The 14,409-nt window shown below is 41.9% G+C and overlaps 1 protein-coding gene across 2 annotated transcripts in view; it reads left to right on the top strand.

The window, feature by feature from the left end:
- ABTB3 (ankyrin repeat and BTB domain containing 3) overlaps window positions 1-14,409 on the top strand; it is a 473,097-nt gene that overhangs the window by 20,364 nt on the left and 438,324 nt on the right. For both annotated transcript variants that reach the window (XM_070453999.1, XM_070454000.1), the window contains 2 exons: window positions 665-830; window positions 1,477-1,568. The gene's annotated coding sequence lies outside the window, so the exon portion shown is untranslated. The remainder of the gene's footprint in view (window positions 1-664; window positions 831-1,476; window positions 1,569-14,409) is intronic.

Here is a 14,409-nt window from a genome sequence, read left to right as displayed (position 1 = left end):
CTCTTACCTGTTTGGAGGTCATTTCCTATCACCAGAGATGGATAATAAATGAACAAATAAATGGATAACATGGCATCAAATCCTGCAGACTGTATCTTCAAAATATATCTCAAATCTGACCATGCTTACTGCCTTTCCTGATACCACTGTACAAACCACCATCATTTCTGGCCTTGGTTACTGAACCAGCCCCCTAACTGGCTGCCCTGTGTCCATTCCTGGTTCCCCAATGTCTATTCTCCACTCAACAATATGTCTGGATATCACATCATATCACTTCCTTCCTGAAAATCTGCAAATGGCTTCCTATCACACTTAAAACAAAAGCCCAGCTCTTTTTACATATGATAACCATTGGCAGTCTCTTCAGTGTCTTCTGACCACGCATCCACTTATGTCTACTCTTGGCACACTGCTCTTCTTTGAACCTGCCAAGCTTTCTACTTCCTACCCGCTTTGCTGGGCTTCACTTTCTGTATCTTTCTTCTTGACCTCATTTAGGTCTCAGCTCTAAAGAGAGGTTTTCCAACTAGTCTTTTGAAAAAAACTCACCAGTCCATCTCTCCTTAGCACCCTTATCCTGTTTTATTTCTCTGCATAGCACTTATAATCCCATGGCATTCTATACTCATTGATTTGCTTATTGATTGCTATCTCCCTGCAGTGGAATATATGCTCCAAGAATGTCGGGGCTTTTACTCACCATTGAGCCTCCAGCCTCTAGCACTATGCCTGGTTCTGTGAGCCACACACATGGTGAAGAGCACAGCTTCTGAAGCTGGATTGCTGACGGGTTTGAAGCTCAGTTCCTCTCAGCTGTGAAATCTTAGGCAAGTCTCTTACCTTCTCATCTGCATAGTGGGGATAATAATAGGCATGTAGGTATGAAGTTGTTATTATGAGGATTGAATTGGTTAACATTTGTAAAGTGCTTTGGACAGTGCTTAGTGCATAATGGGTCTATGCCAATATTTGCTAAACAACAACAAAAAAATCTGTGAGATGAATGTCAGGAGGCCTAGCTGTACAAAAACATCTTACATGGCCAGCCTCAGTATCTTGAATGCTACCATTATTGATGAATTAGTTTGTTTTACTGCTTAATAAATGCTCAGTATATCCTGCCTTTTATTGACTAAGCTTCCCCCAGGAATATGTCTTATTTCTCTAGCTGGATTGTCAACTGCTAGAGGACAGGGACTTAATTATTATGCTTTTAAGCTTTCACTCTCCTTCTAGCCTCTCCCCTTACTCTCCCACTCATGCCCCTGTCCTCATCCATGGGTTCACACACATGGCACCTCTTCTTAAGAAATATGCCTAAAAATGTAGCATCTTACAGTCTGTCAAGTTCTGAAGCCCTAATCTGATTTGTGAATCCCTCCTCATCTCCACCCAAGTGGCTGTCTGCTTTTATGCTTCCAGTTGCAGGAACTCACTAATTTTTATTTTTTTAACCAATATTTTATTTTACAGTTATACAATTTACCGAGCACTTACGATATGCCGAGTACTGCAGTATGTGTTGGATATGCATTATCTTCTCTAATCCTGAAAACAACTCCCAGGTATAAATATGGACATTATCTCATTTGCAATTGAATTACAGGAACTCAGAAATGGAGTTGGGTAGTGAACCCAAGCTTTCTGTCAGTCTGACTATTGTATATTACTATATTGCCTCTAGAAAGTTCCTCATTAATAGGATTCCTTTGGTACTGGAAAGCTTTTTAAAGTTTCCTTTTAATCTTCCCTATCTATGTGAGAGTATTTGTTCTGTCTGTTCATCCCATTGCTATGAGCCTTTAAAGCTGGGGATGGAGTCTCATTTAGTTTCGCGTCTTCATCATCTAGCAGAACCAGGCAGGTAACGAGCATTCAGTAAATGTCCACTGAACTGACCTCTGCTAAAATGTGAACAAAACTGGGAGGGGCTTGCTAGGCGCAGTGCAGCCTCAGCTCTTCCTCTCCCTCCCCTTCCCCTTTCTCTCAGGCAGCCTCCCCCATGCCTCGACAATGCCACACTGTTCAAAAGTTTTCCAGGATGTGGATTTTTAAAACTGAAGATTATAAATAACAGTCGCAGAAGCAGATTCTCTTTGTCTCTGCTCTAGTCTATGAAAGACATTCAGAAAAGAGGTGGGTGGGTGGCCAGACCTGGAGCAGCACTGATTAATAAGTTAAGTGAACTGGAAACTAGGTACATACAGTGTAGACACACAGACACACATGTATCCTTTTTATATACAAGAGAGAAACAAAGTGAAAGATTTTTCACTCCTATTTTAACCACAGAATGTTGTTTTAGTTTGCTGGAGTGAGTGATTAGCTACTCTGCAGAAAATTACTATTTTGGTTTTTGCTAAAGGGTGGTTTGTTCTACAGTAGAGAAGTAGGAAAAGACTAAGTTACCAATAGGACTATTTTTGCCATTGAGCAGAGCACCAGGGTGTGGAAGCAAGAGTGCTGGCCTGGGGGCGAGGTGTCCTACATGTACACTCTTCTTTGCCCTGGACAAATTACTGTGTCAGGGGCAAATCCCCTTTCCGGGTTTCAGAGTCTGACCTGGGATTATTGCTCATCTATAAAGGAAATGTTTGGCAACCTGCTCCTGTATTCTTGCCTGGAGAATCCCATGGACGGAGGAGCCTAGTGGGCTATATTAATCCATAGGGTCACAAAGAGTCAGACACGACTGAGCGACTTCACTTTCACTTTCATAAAGGGAATGTTGGAGAAGTAACCCTTATCTCCCAACCTCTACTCTATAATCTGACATATGGTAACTCTTGGGAACCAGATGGAGCTAAGATAGCGTGGCTGCTTCATGCTGGAGATTCAGCCTCGGAGAGTCCTGTGTGGTCCTCTGTGAACCCACTAATAATTGTGCCCACTTTCTAATGATGCTGTGAGCATTACTAAGGGATGCGTGAAAACACTTGGTTCGGTGTTTGACACACGATGTGTGTCCTTGACAAGCAGTAAGTATAAGAATAGTAGCAATGACATGAATTATTAAAAGAACAAAGTATCAAAAATTATCAAAATGACAATGATTATCAGAAGAGCAATAATTATCAAAACCATGTGGTAGAAAATAGATGGGAGGTACAAAGCAGAAGATACAGTCCCTGACCTTGAAGAGATAAGAGGTAGAAAATGTGAAGACAATAGAAGCCAATGTGAATTGAGCATGAGGACGGGGTGGAGAAAGGTGAGACCATGATTTAGACGTGGTGAGAGCCCCTCAGACTGAGTCCATAGCCGCTTCCCAGAGGTGGCAGGAGAGGAGCGGATAAAATCAGTATCTGGGTGCCAGGAAGGAGGATGGTGAGATTTCCAGGAGAGGATGTAATGGGTTGTCTGAGGTCAGGACACAAATGCTTTGCCAGACCAGAGGCTTTTTAATAAAATATAAATAGGTCAAAGGCCTCTCTGGTTTCTTTCCCAGGGAATACAAATCAACAGTCATTGTTTCCTTTCTATACAAAATTTTAAATCTGAAATTTACTTCAGTGAAAGGCTGGCTTTGCGTTTGGGGTTGCATCAGTGTGGCTTGAACAATGACATGTCTGCCTCCTCCCGGGCTGTGTGTGTAACTTATGGACACGGCCTGGACTTGCTGTGGGCAGGGGACAATGAATGTGCTTGCAAGAGCCAATGCCACCTGGCCAGTGCCTCCAGGTACACAGAGAATTTGGCTGAAGGGTGCTGGAAGGTGAGTCCTTTCTGTGTCACCTTTATAGGTTTGCACTGTTATCAGTGGTTTGGATCCCCTGTCGCGGCCACCCGTGAGGCAACCTGTCCAGAATTATTCAGTTGAAGAGGCCTTGAGTTTGTGTGTTGAGCCTCATAGTTGAATGAAATTCTGGATAGTTTAAATTACTAAACACACACACACACACACACACACACACGACTAACTTAGTCTCTGCCCACTCCCCAGGGACTCTCCCCATGGTCTAAAGGTCAGTCGTTGAGCAGGCCCATCCCCGTGAGAGCAGAGACTGCCCAGGAACCCGGCCAGGTGACAAGCAAGCGTGGTGTTTGTGCATACCAGGCCTGGAGGCTTCAGTGTCTCGGGTCACATTACAATTGAAAGGGTCATGTTATAGCTGAAGAATTTAAAAAACAAAGGACTTATACAGAGACATATACCTATACAGAGACATCTACAGAGAGAAACAGAGACAGAGAGAGGGACAGTTTCCAAGGACAATTCTGAATTGTGATCCCTGCATCCTTCAGCCAGATTAAGAATATAAAAAAGGGTCAGAGTGCGGGAGAGATTTGTTGAGAAGGTTCTTTGGGGAGGAAGTGTGCAAGTCTTCTCTATCTCCCCAGGAGGAGAAGAGAGTTCAACCTTCTTCACCCTGAATCTAGTGCAGTCATGGCCACAATCAATTTTACAGCATTTTCATCACCCCAGTAGAAACCCCACACTCATTGGCAGTCATTCCCCCTTTCCCTCCAAGCACCTGAACACTAGGCAACTAGGGTTGAAGCAACTACTAATTATCTTTCTGTTTCCACAGATTTGCTTATTCTGGGCATTTCATATAAATGGAATCATGTTACATGGTATTTTGTGACTGACTTCTTTCACATAGCATAATGGTTTCAAGGTTCATCCATGCTGTATCAAATCAATACTTCATTCTTTTTTATTGCTGAATAATATTCCAGTATATGAATGTACCGCATTTTCTTTAGCCATTTATCAGTTGATGGATATTTGAGTAGTTTCCAACTTTTGGCTATTATGACTATGACTGCTATGAACATTGGTGTACAAATTTGTGTTTGGCGATATGTTTTCATTTCTCATGGGTGTATATACCTAGGCATGAAATTGTTGGGTCATATGATAACTCTATGTTTTAACCTTTTGAGGAACTACCAGACAGGAGATAAATATAAAGTTGTGTTTTGATTATGTCACAAGTTGTGCTTGTTCAACATACTGACTACAGATGAGTTCATCCCCCACCACACCTCAGTTACCCTCTATGGTCAGGACAAGCTCTCTAAGTGAGAGACAGACAGAGAAAAAGGGAGAAATAGAGACATATACGGAGAGAGACAGAGGCAGAGGGAAAAGGCAAACAGGAAGTTAAAGACAAGGCATAGCGGCACCAGATGAGACCTTAGGAGTGATCAGACCTGGAAAAGAAGTGGTTTGGATCTAGAGGTCTGTGAAGCAATTAGCTAGCCGTGTATATTTGAAATTTAACCTAACATTTAATGCCTCTGTGCCTTCTCCTACAGTTCCAGTGTGCCAGGTACTAGCTTCAGGTGAAGCTATGATTATGCACATATTGTTTTACCTAATCATCACAAACATGTGTAGTGGCTAACATTGTTCCATTTTCCAAATGAGGAAACTCAGGCTCAGGTGCATAACTTGGTCAGGATCATACAACTGTAAGTCACAATCTAATATCTATTTTTATTTATTTATTTGGCTGCCCTGGGTCTTAGTTGCAGCTTGTGGGGTCTTTACTGCAGCATATGAACTCTTAGTTTTGGCTGTGGAATCTAGTTCCTTCACCAGGGATCAAACCTGGGCCCTCTGCATTGGGAGCATGGAGTTTTAGCCACTGGACCACCAAGGAAATCCCTGTAAGTAGCAATCTGAGATGAGAACTTGTCTGCCTGCCCCTTAGGCCAATGTTCTTAACCAGTACATGCCTCTCATCCTGGACATCTGGGCTTACCCTGCCCGCTCCTGCATGGCTAGTCCTGTGTGCTTCCAAACACCCTCCTAAGTTGTGAGGTGCACTGGTAGAAAGGCCCTCAGAAAGGGGGCAGGGGCACAATATGTAGTATGTGCCAATTTCCATAGTGTAAGTATTTTCACCACAGCAGGTTTCAGGCTATCATCACTTTACAAACTGGCTCACAAAATTCCTGAATGTTTAACAATTAGCTTTCATGAACCAGTATGAGCAACTTCGAGCACATCCCTGATTCTGTGCCTTTGAGTTGTATGGACCTTTGCTCTTAGTCTTTTGAAGACTGCTTTTGAAGACTAAGAGAACCAAAGTTCCCAGATGACATGCATCTCTGAGTTTTCTGGTTAACTGAAGGATTTAACCTGTAATGCTAACTCAGAAACCATTTTGGGGGCAAGACATGCCTGTAAAACCTGGTGTTTCATGACTCATAGAAATAGAAACATATTCATATTAAAGAAATGTACTAAATTTGTATGCATTTTCCTCTTTTACCTCTAAGTAATAGTTAACATACTTTTAGGCTTATTCCAGAAATGTGAGTTGTAAGCCAGTGACCATATGATAGAAGCTAAAATGAGGGAAGCCAGACCTTCTTCACATCACACGGTACATCTCAAACTCGGGTCTGCGTGTTCTACCAGAACTAAAAAAATATAGTACATATTTTCTTAAAAAAACTTTTTCAGTTACATAGATAAAGGTAAACATTCTCTTTGTGTATGATTCACTGCCATTTAGCAAAAAGGCTTTAGTTTTTTATGGGAATAAATTCTTTGGTGGGGGGATGGGAATGACTTTTTTCCCTTACATAAATGGGTGTGTGCACCTTTAGACTCTGATAATCTTTTTTTTTAAATTATCCTTCCATATTGTTTCCAGATTTTTTTTATTTTTACAGACTCTTTCCAGCTTTGTTCAGTTTCTTTTGTTTTTGCACAGACAGGCAACTGGTGACAAACCTCAACTGTGTTATGCGACAGATCAGTGAGAGCAGGATAAAGTGGCAATCTATAATCTTACGACCAATTTCATGTGGTTCACCAGAGCAAGAGCTGCAGGAATGGTATTTCCTAACTGCTAATGACCAGCTTCATTATCACATAGCCCTGAACTAACATTTTTGCCTTTGGCTTATAATGGAAGTCATTAGATTCTAGAAAATTCCCTGTTTGTCCCATCCCTAAATTTGATTTCCTGAGAATCAGAGAGAAAAGTCATTCTGAGCTTTGTGAATGACAAGTGAATGTGTGGGTGAAACAAGAACCTGCCTCACCTTGGTGCTGCTGGACCTTGTCCCCTGATCCTGTTGAGAGGAGCCAAGCTCCAGGTGGAACTGCAGCTCGGGCTTGCTGATATAGCACGAGTGGAGTTTTCTGTAGGAAGTTAACTAAATAACACTCACATTCTTTCCTTTCTCTCCTTTCTACTTTTCACTTCCCTCTTTGATGAAATAGCTTAAGCTCAGCACTTAAACTCTCTCACAGGGGTGAAGTGTTTGACAATTTCAATGTCTTGTGACACTCCGACCAAAAAGAACTCTTCTTCACTTGCTTATTCCAAAAAGTGCTTTTGATCAAAGCTATTGTATTTCACTAAAGATGCAATTTTCTGAAAACAAGATGTCCTAAAATGATAGTTCAAAGATGCCTTCCTTTAAAAAATGGCAAAAGTGGCACTTTAAAAAGAACCCAATCACATAAGTGGATCTGGTCCTATATGCAACAAAATAATTGTGGCACAGTCAAATAGTAGGTTGCTAATGCCGTAGACATAAAATCATCCAATGAATCAAAATGAGGGTGAAATCTTCCCCGAGTAGTCATTCTTTTGTTTAATGTGTGTGCTCCTTCTTCATAATGAAACCAGTAATGGAAGGTTTCAGGAAATGTTCAGTAGTAATTTAATAAAAATATTGATAGAGTGCCTTGTAGATACAAAGCAGTTCCTATCCACTTTAGAGACACAATTCAGCATGGTTGTGACCTACGAGATACAAAACTCTATGATAGGTGATATGAGGTATAAATAGTTTGTCCCTATATAGACTAGAGTAGAAGAGAACTAATCAGAAAACAGATAATTACCCGTGTAGTGTATATTCCCTGATCTCCTCTGATGGGTCAGGCACTTTGCTACAATGATTGAGATAGTGGTGAGCAAAGGAGTACTGGTACCTACCTCCCTGAAGGGGACATGTGTCAAAATTCTGTCCTTCCTTCAGCAACTATTTATGAGTATGAACTATATGTCAGCTGCCCTTCTTGGAGCTGTTGATGTAGCCATGAGCTAAAAAACCTCTCTATTCTCAGAGATTATGTTCTATTGTGGAGGTAGAAAAACAAACACATGTACAGTTTCAGATAGAAGTAAGTACTATGAAGAATATAGAAAGGGGAAACTTCCCTGGTGATCTAGTGGCTAAAATTCCATGCTTCCAATGCAGGGGGCCTGGATTTGATCCCTGGCTGGGGAACAAGATCACATATGCTGCAAATAAGACCCAGTACAGCAAAATAAATAAATATTTTTTAAAAAGAATATAGAAAGGGGTCAGTGGATTAAAAATGACAGAAGGTACTACATTAGATAGGGTAGTTGGGGAAGTCCTCTCAGGGAAGACCTTTGAGCAGGGACATGGTAGAAGAGAGGAGCCCTTGCAGATCTCTTAGAGGGAATCCCATATGTAAAGATGCTGAGGTGAGAAGGAGCTTGGTGTGTTTGTGGAAGAGCAAAGAGGCCAGTGTGGCTGGAGGAGGTCAGGTTGTGGAGACGGAATCTGGAGAGGAAGCTGAGGTCAGATTATGTAAGGCCTTGGTAAGGACTTTAGATGTTGTTCTGAGGGTGATGGGAAGCCAATAGAGAGCCTTGAGAAGGGGCATGATCTTATTTGACTTTTTTAAAATAAATTTTTATTGGAGTATAATTGTTTTACAATGTTGTATTGGTTTCTCGCTAGATAGCAAAGTGCACTGTCATGTATGTATGTGCATCTCCTCTTTTTAAGATTTCCTCCCCATTTAGGTCACCACAGAGCACTGGGCAGAATTTCCTGTGTTCTCATTAGTTATCTGTTTTGTACATAGAAGCATGTATATTTCAGTCCCAGTCTCCTAATTCATCCTGCCGCAGTCCTACTTGATTATTAATTTTGAGTCATTTTGGCTATCGTGTGGGGGAATAGATGGTTTGTGGGGGCCGGCAAGGGTAGAAAACAGAAGGAAGCTAACTCTCCCTTGAGTAAGAGGCAGTTCCTCTCACCTAACTGCCCTAGATCTGAGATATCAGCTTTTCCTGCCTTAGGACTTGAACTGAAACATTGGCCCTTTCTGGGTCTCAAGCCTACTGGCCTTTGGACAAAACAATGCCATTTCCTGGGTTTCCAGCTTGCTGACCCATCCTGTAGATCTTGGGACTTGTCAGCCATCATAATCACATGAGTTTCTTTGTTCTACTTAAGAACAACTGATCGAATGAGGCCCATCCACATTAGGGAGGATGATCTGCTTTAATCAGTCTACCCATTAAAATTTTAAACTCACCCTACAATACCCCTACAGAAATATCCAGAGAAATGTTTGACCAAATATCTGGAAACCCTGTAGCCTGGTCAGGTTGACATATAAAGTTAACTGTAACAGTCCTGTTGGGGTACCCCTGCCTCTTTTTCAGCCCCATCTCTCAGTCACTCTTCTATACCCTTTACACCCCAGTTGAACAAGACCCCCAACTGCTTTCTAATCATGCCCAGCATTTCCAACTACCCTATAGAGGGGTCCCTTCCCTTATCTCTGCTTGTTCAACTCCTGCCCACTCACTGAGGCATATGCCACCTCCTCCAAGCAGTGGGTCCTGCTCTCCTTGTGGTGCTGTGTCTCACTCTTCTCTCGTCCCTTCTTTGTTTATGTCTGTCTTTGGCATTTAATGCACTTCCCTCATATAGCCATAATTTACATGTTTATAATTGACATGAGATGCTTAGCAAGAACTATCCAGGGAGCCACCTAGGAAACATGGAAAGATGGATTCCCTTGTGAAGTTCTTTACAGGAGTGAGTCATTTTGGTAAATGGTTTGCTATTTCTGGCTTCCTCCTCTGGAAAGTGAGGATACAGATACTACCTACCTCAAAAGATTGTTGTGAAGACTAAATGAGATGATGCATTGCAAGCACCTAACATAGGATGTCCTGAATATTCATTGGAAGGACTGATGCTGAAGCTGAAACTCCAATACTTTGGCTACCTGATGCAAAGAATGGACTCATTGGAAAAGACCCTGATGCTGGTAAAGTTGAAGGCAGGAGGAGAAGGGGACAACAGAGAATGAGATGATTGGATGGCATCACCGACTCGATGGACACGAGTTTGAGTAAGCTCCGGGAGTTGGTGATGGACAGGAAAGCCTGGTGTGCTGCAGTCCATGTGGTCACAGAGTCAGACATGACTGAGTGACTGAACTGAACTGAGCATAGGATGTGATGAAGGGTAAACCCTGTGTAAAGAGGGGTTATCTCTGAGGAGAACCTACCTCAGAGAGGTAGACACACGGCTTCCGCAAGTCCTGAGGGGAGCTTCCCACAGGAAGGTGGAACAGATGGGAGCAGATAGACTATAAAGTCCTTAAATTTAGAAGTTCTTAGTTCAAGTAAGGGCTTCCCGCATTCTGCCTGAATCTGCCTGCAATGCAGGAGACCCAGGTTCAATCCCTGGGTCGGGAAGTTTCCCTGGAGAAGGCGTGGCAACCCACTCCAGTTCATGTGAACAGTGAAGACTAATGAGCCTCCCTGGACCCCAATTCTAAAAGGGAGAGAACCAGAGTCACCCAGCTTAGGCCATTTGTCCACCTCTTAAACCTGTTATGACTGGATGGCAAGATTGCTGTCCCATATCACCACCAGGTCCTGTTCCTGTGGATCATTAGGGGCAAGTCTCAGAGACATGAGAGCCTGGGTTGAGTGTACTGTGGTTGGCATAGCATAACACCCTCCACACTCTCTGGAAATCTTTGGCTATACTCTTTTGGCTCTTTTATTAGGCCATAAGCCCCCAAGGGCACCCCTATAGCTCCCATGCCAGGCATACCGCCTGACACATTGTGGGCTCCCAACAAAGACTCCTTGAGTGAAGAAGCATTTACTCATTTGCTTCCATATATAAATGATCATGGAAGCCCTGTGTTTACAAACCTCTCAAAACACTGTCAGACAGAACCAGTAAGTAAAAAACAATGACAACAACAATGAAGGTCTTGAGCCATATCCTTTGAAATGAGAGAAAAACAAACCTGAAAAGTACTTGCCTAGAAGTTACTGGAAGTGGGAAAATTTTCCTTCTAAGGCAATCACTGCCAGTCATGGACAGGGCAACTATTACATGTGAAAATACTGGTGTCAAACCTCCTTATGGAAGATTATTTAAAACTTTACTTGGCATTTCTTCCATATTCTAAAACCAGAATTTCTTTACATAATAAAAAAAAGACCACAGATACTGCAGCTTCAGAGACAGACTCTGTGTTAGGGTCATCCACCAACAATCCTCTCAGCTTAGGCTTCACTATCTAAAACCTGCTTATGCAGGTCATGATGAGGTCAGAGTGATCATGTACTATGCTGTGCTTAGTCGCTCAGTCATGTCCCACCCTTTGCATCCACATGGACTATATAGCCCATCCGGCCCCTCTGTCCAAGGGGATTCTCCAGGAAAGAATACTAGAGTGGGTTGCCATGCCCTCCTCCAGGGGATCTTCCCAACCCAGGGATCAAACCCAGGTCTCCCGCATTGCAGGCAGATTCTTTACAGTCTGAGCCAACAGGGAAGCCCCAGAGTGATCATATGCATTAAAAAGTGAAAACAGTGTTAAATCACTGCTATGAGCTGAATTGTGTTCCCCCAATTCATATGATGAAGCCCTAACCCTCAGTGCCTCAGAATGTGACTGTCTTTGAAGCTAGAACCCTTAAAGAGAGTGATTAAGTTAAAATCATTAGGATGAGCCTTAATCTGGCTAGTGTCCTTATAAGAAGAGGCGTTTAGACATATGGAGACATAAAGGATGACCGTTTGTGGTCACAGGGAGAAAGTGGTCATTGCAAGCCAAGGAGAGGGACCTCAGAAGACACCAAACCTGTCAGCGCCTTGACCTTGGACCTCCAGTCTCCAGAACTCTGAGAAAATACAATTCTGTCCTTTAAGCCAGCCAGTTCTGTGGTGTTTTGTCATGGCAGCCCTAGTAAGCTAATACAATCACTTTCTCTAATGGCTCCTCATCCTTTTAAGAATAAGGACTTCTTATTTTATTATTTGCTTATTAAATAAATTTACTTCACTGAACCAGCAAAGGAAAAGCACAGAACATTTAACTCCATAACTAGTTTATAAGACATGCACAGAAAAACAACCTTAAAAAACAAGGATGAGGGCCCATCTTAATCCAGAATGATCTCATCTTGTTGACAGCTACAAAGACCCTATGTGCAAATAAGGCCCTACTCACAGGTACTGGGGGTGAAGATTCAAATATATTTTTCTGGGAAGGGGGGAGATGCAATTCTACCCTCTGCAAATGTCTAAACTTGAAGGGAGTTGAACAGTAATTGCAAGAAGTATGAAGAATCTTCTGGAATGTGGTTGATATTCTTGATCCAGGGACTGGTTATACTGTAGTTTTGGTTTCTGAAAATTCATCCAGCTATTCCCTTATGATATGTGCACATTTCTCTATGGATGTTATGCATCAATAAAATAATTTTTTAGAGTCGCTTTTGTTTAGAATTTGCAGTTGTTTATTGTTTTGATTTATGTTTCTCTAAAATATCAGAGGAAAGCAAATCTATCAATGTCTTTAAATAAAGCAAAAGAAGACTCTAATTGGATATATCACTGTGGGCTTTGATTTCTCTTCTGTATCTGTGATCAAGAAACTCTATAATGAGTAAAAGCCACAATGTATTCAATATTTTAAAATTGATGTTTTTATCTTCACAACAGCACCTATATACACTTGAAAAATATTTGTACATAAATGTCTCCGGTGTTATATATCTGTTTGCAGATTATGCTTGCCTGCCATATGGCTTCACAGGCATTTAGCACTAGTTCTGTGGTCACTCTGTAGTCACAAGCTGTGGGTCGCTTGTCTACAGCCCGTCAGGGGAAAATGTGCAGTGGTGAGGAGCATGGAACTTGGAGTCGAACTGTCTTGGTTAGAACCCCAGATTGTCATTGTTTTGGTGTATGCCATTGTTGTGTGTTTCATTTTTCCCACCTGTAAAATGGAGTCATAATAATAGTATCTAACTCATAGGATTCTTGTATTAAGATGAGTTTATACATTTTAACACACATTAATTGGGCCAGATTATATATAAGCATTAGCTATTATTATTATTATTATTATTATTATTATTATTGGGGGCTTCCCAGGTGGCTCAGTGGGTAAAGAACATGCCTGCAATGCAGGTGATGCAGGAGTCACGGGTTCAGTCCCTGGGTTGGGAAGATCCCCTAGAGGAAGGCATGGCAACCCACTCCATTATTTTTGCCAGGAGAATCCTGTGGACAGAGGAGCCTGGTGGTCTACAGCCCATAGCGTCGCAAAGAGTCAGACACAACCAAAATGACTGAGCACACATGCACAGCTATTATTATTATCATCAAGGTTTGCAAGCTAGAGTGAGAGTCCAAGGCTGTTAACTGCCCTGCTCCTGACTGGAATAGGTATAAGGAGTACAGATTACTCTGGAGGAGTCTTACCTTTTTTGGCTGTTGTGAATAATGCTGCTGTGAACTTAAATGTACAAATATCTGTTTCTGTCCCTGTTTTCAATTATTTTGTTTTTATACACAGAAGTGGAATTGTGAACTCAATGATAATTCTATGTTTAACTTTTTGATGATTTGTTTGGATTTGATTATTATTGATTTTTTGAGCTGTCACACCATTTTCCACAGTAACTGTATCATTGTATATTCCTACCAGCAATGCACAAGTGTTATAATAGCTCCACATCCTCACCAACACTCATTTTCTGTTTTGTTTTACATGTGTGGTGTGGTTGCTTGTGTGTTTGTGTGTCTGTGTTTGTAAATAGCTGTGATAGTTAGTTTTATGTGTGAACTTACTGCACCAAGGGATTCTTTAGGCAATAATACTGGAGTGGGTTGCCATTTCCTCCTCCAGGGGATCTTCCTGACCCAGGGATCAAACTTGCATCTCTTAGGTCTCCTTCATTGACAGGTAGGTTCTTTACCACTAGGGCCACCTGGGAAGTCCCATACAGTGTCCATATATTTGTTCAAATATTATTCTGGGTGTTTCTGTGGGGATTTTTTTGGATGAGGCTAACATTTAAGTTGGTGGACTTTGAATAAAGCAGATTTCTCTTCATAATGGGACAGGGCCTCATCTAGTCAGTTGAAGGCTGGCTTAGAACAGAAAGAGCTACAAGTGGGAATTCTCTAGCAGTCGGTTTTTTGGACTAGAACTGGAATACTGGCTCTTCCTGGTCCTCCAGCCTGACAGGCTTTGAACTGGGAGGGTGGCATCAGCTCTCCTGGTGTTCCAGCCTGTTGGCCCACCCTCAAGATTTTGGACTTGTCAGCCTTTATAATCACATGACTCAGTTCCCAAACTTATATATATATATATGTTTGGGAACTTATATGTATATA

This window comes from Odocoileus virginianus, chromosome 23, assembly GCF_023699985.2.
Source record: "Odocoileus virginianus isolate 20LAN1187 ecotype Illinois chromosome 23, Ovbor_1.2, whole genome shotgun sequence".
Lineage (NCBI taxonomy): Eukaryota > Metazoa > Chordata > Mammalia > Artiodactyla > Cervidae > Odocoileus > Odocoileus virginianus.
Note: the sequence above shows the minus strand (reverse complement) of the source record. Positions and strands in the feature narration are given on the sequence as shown.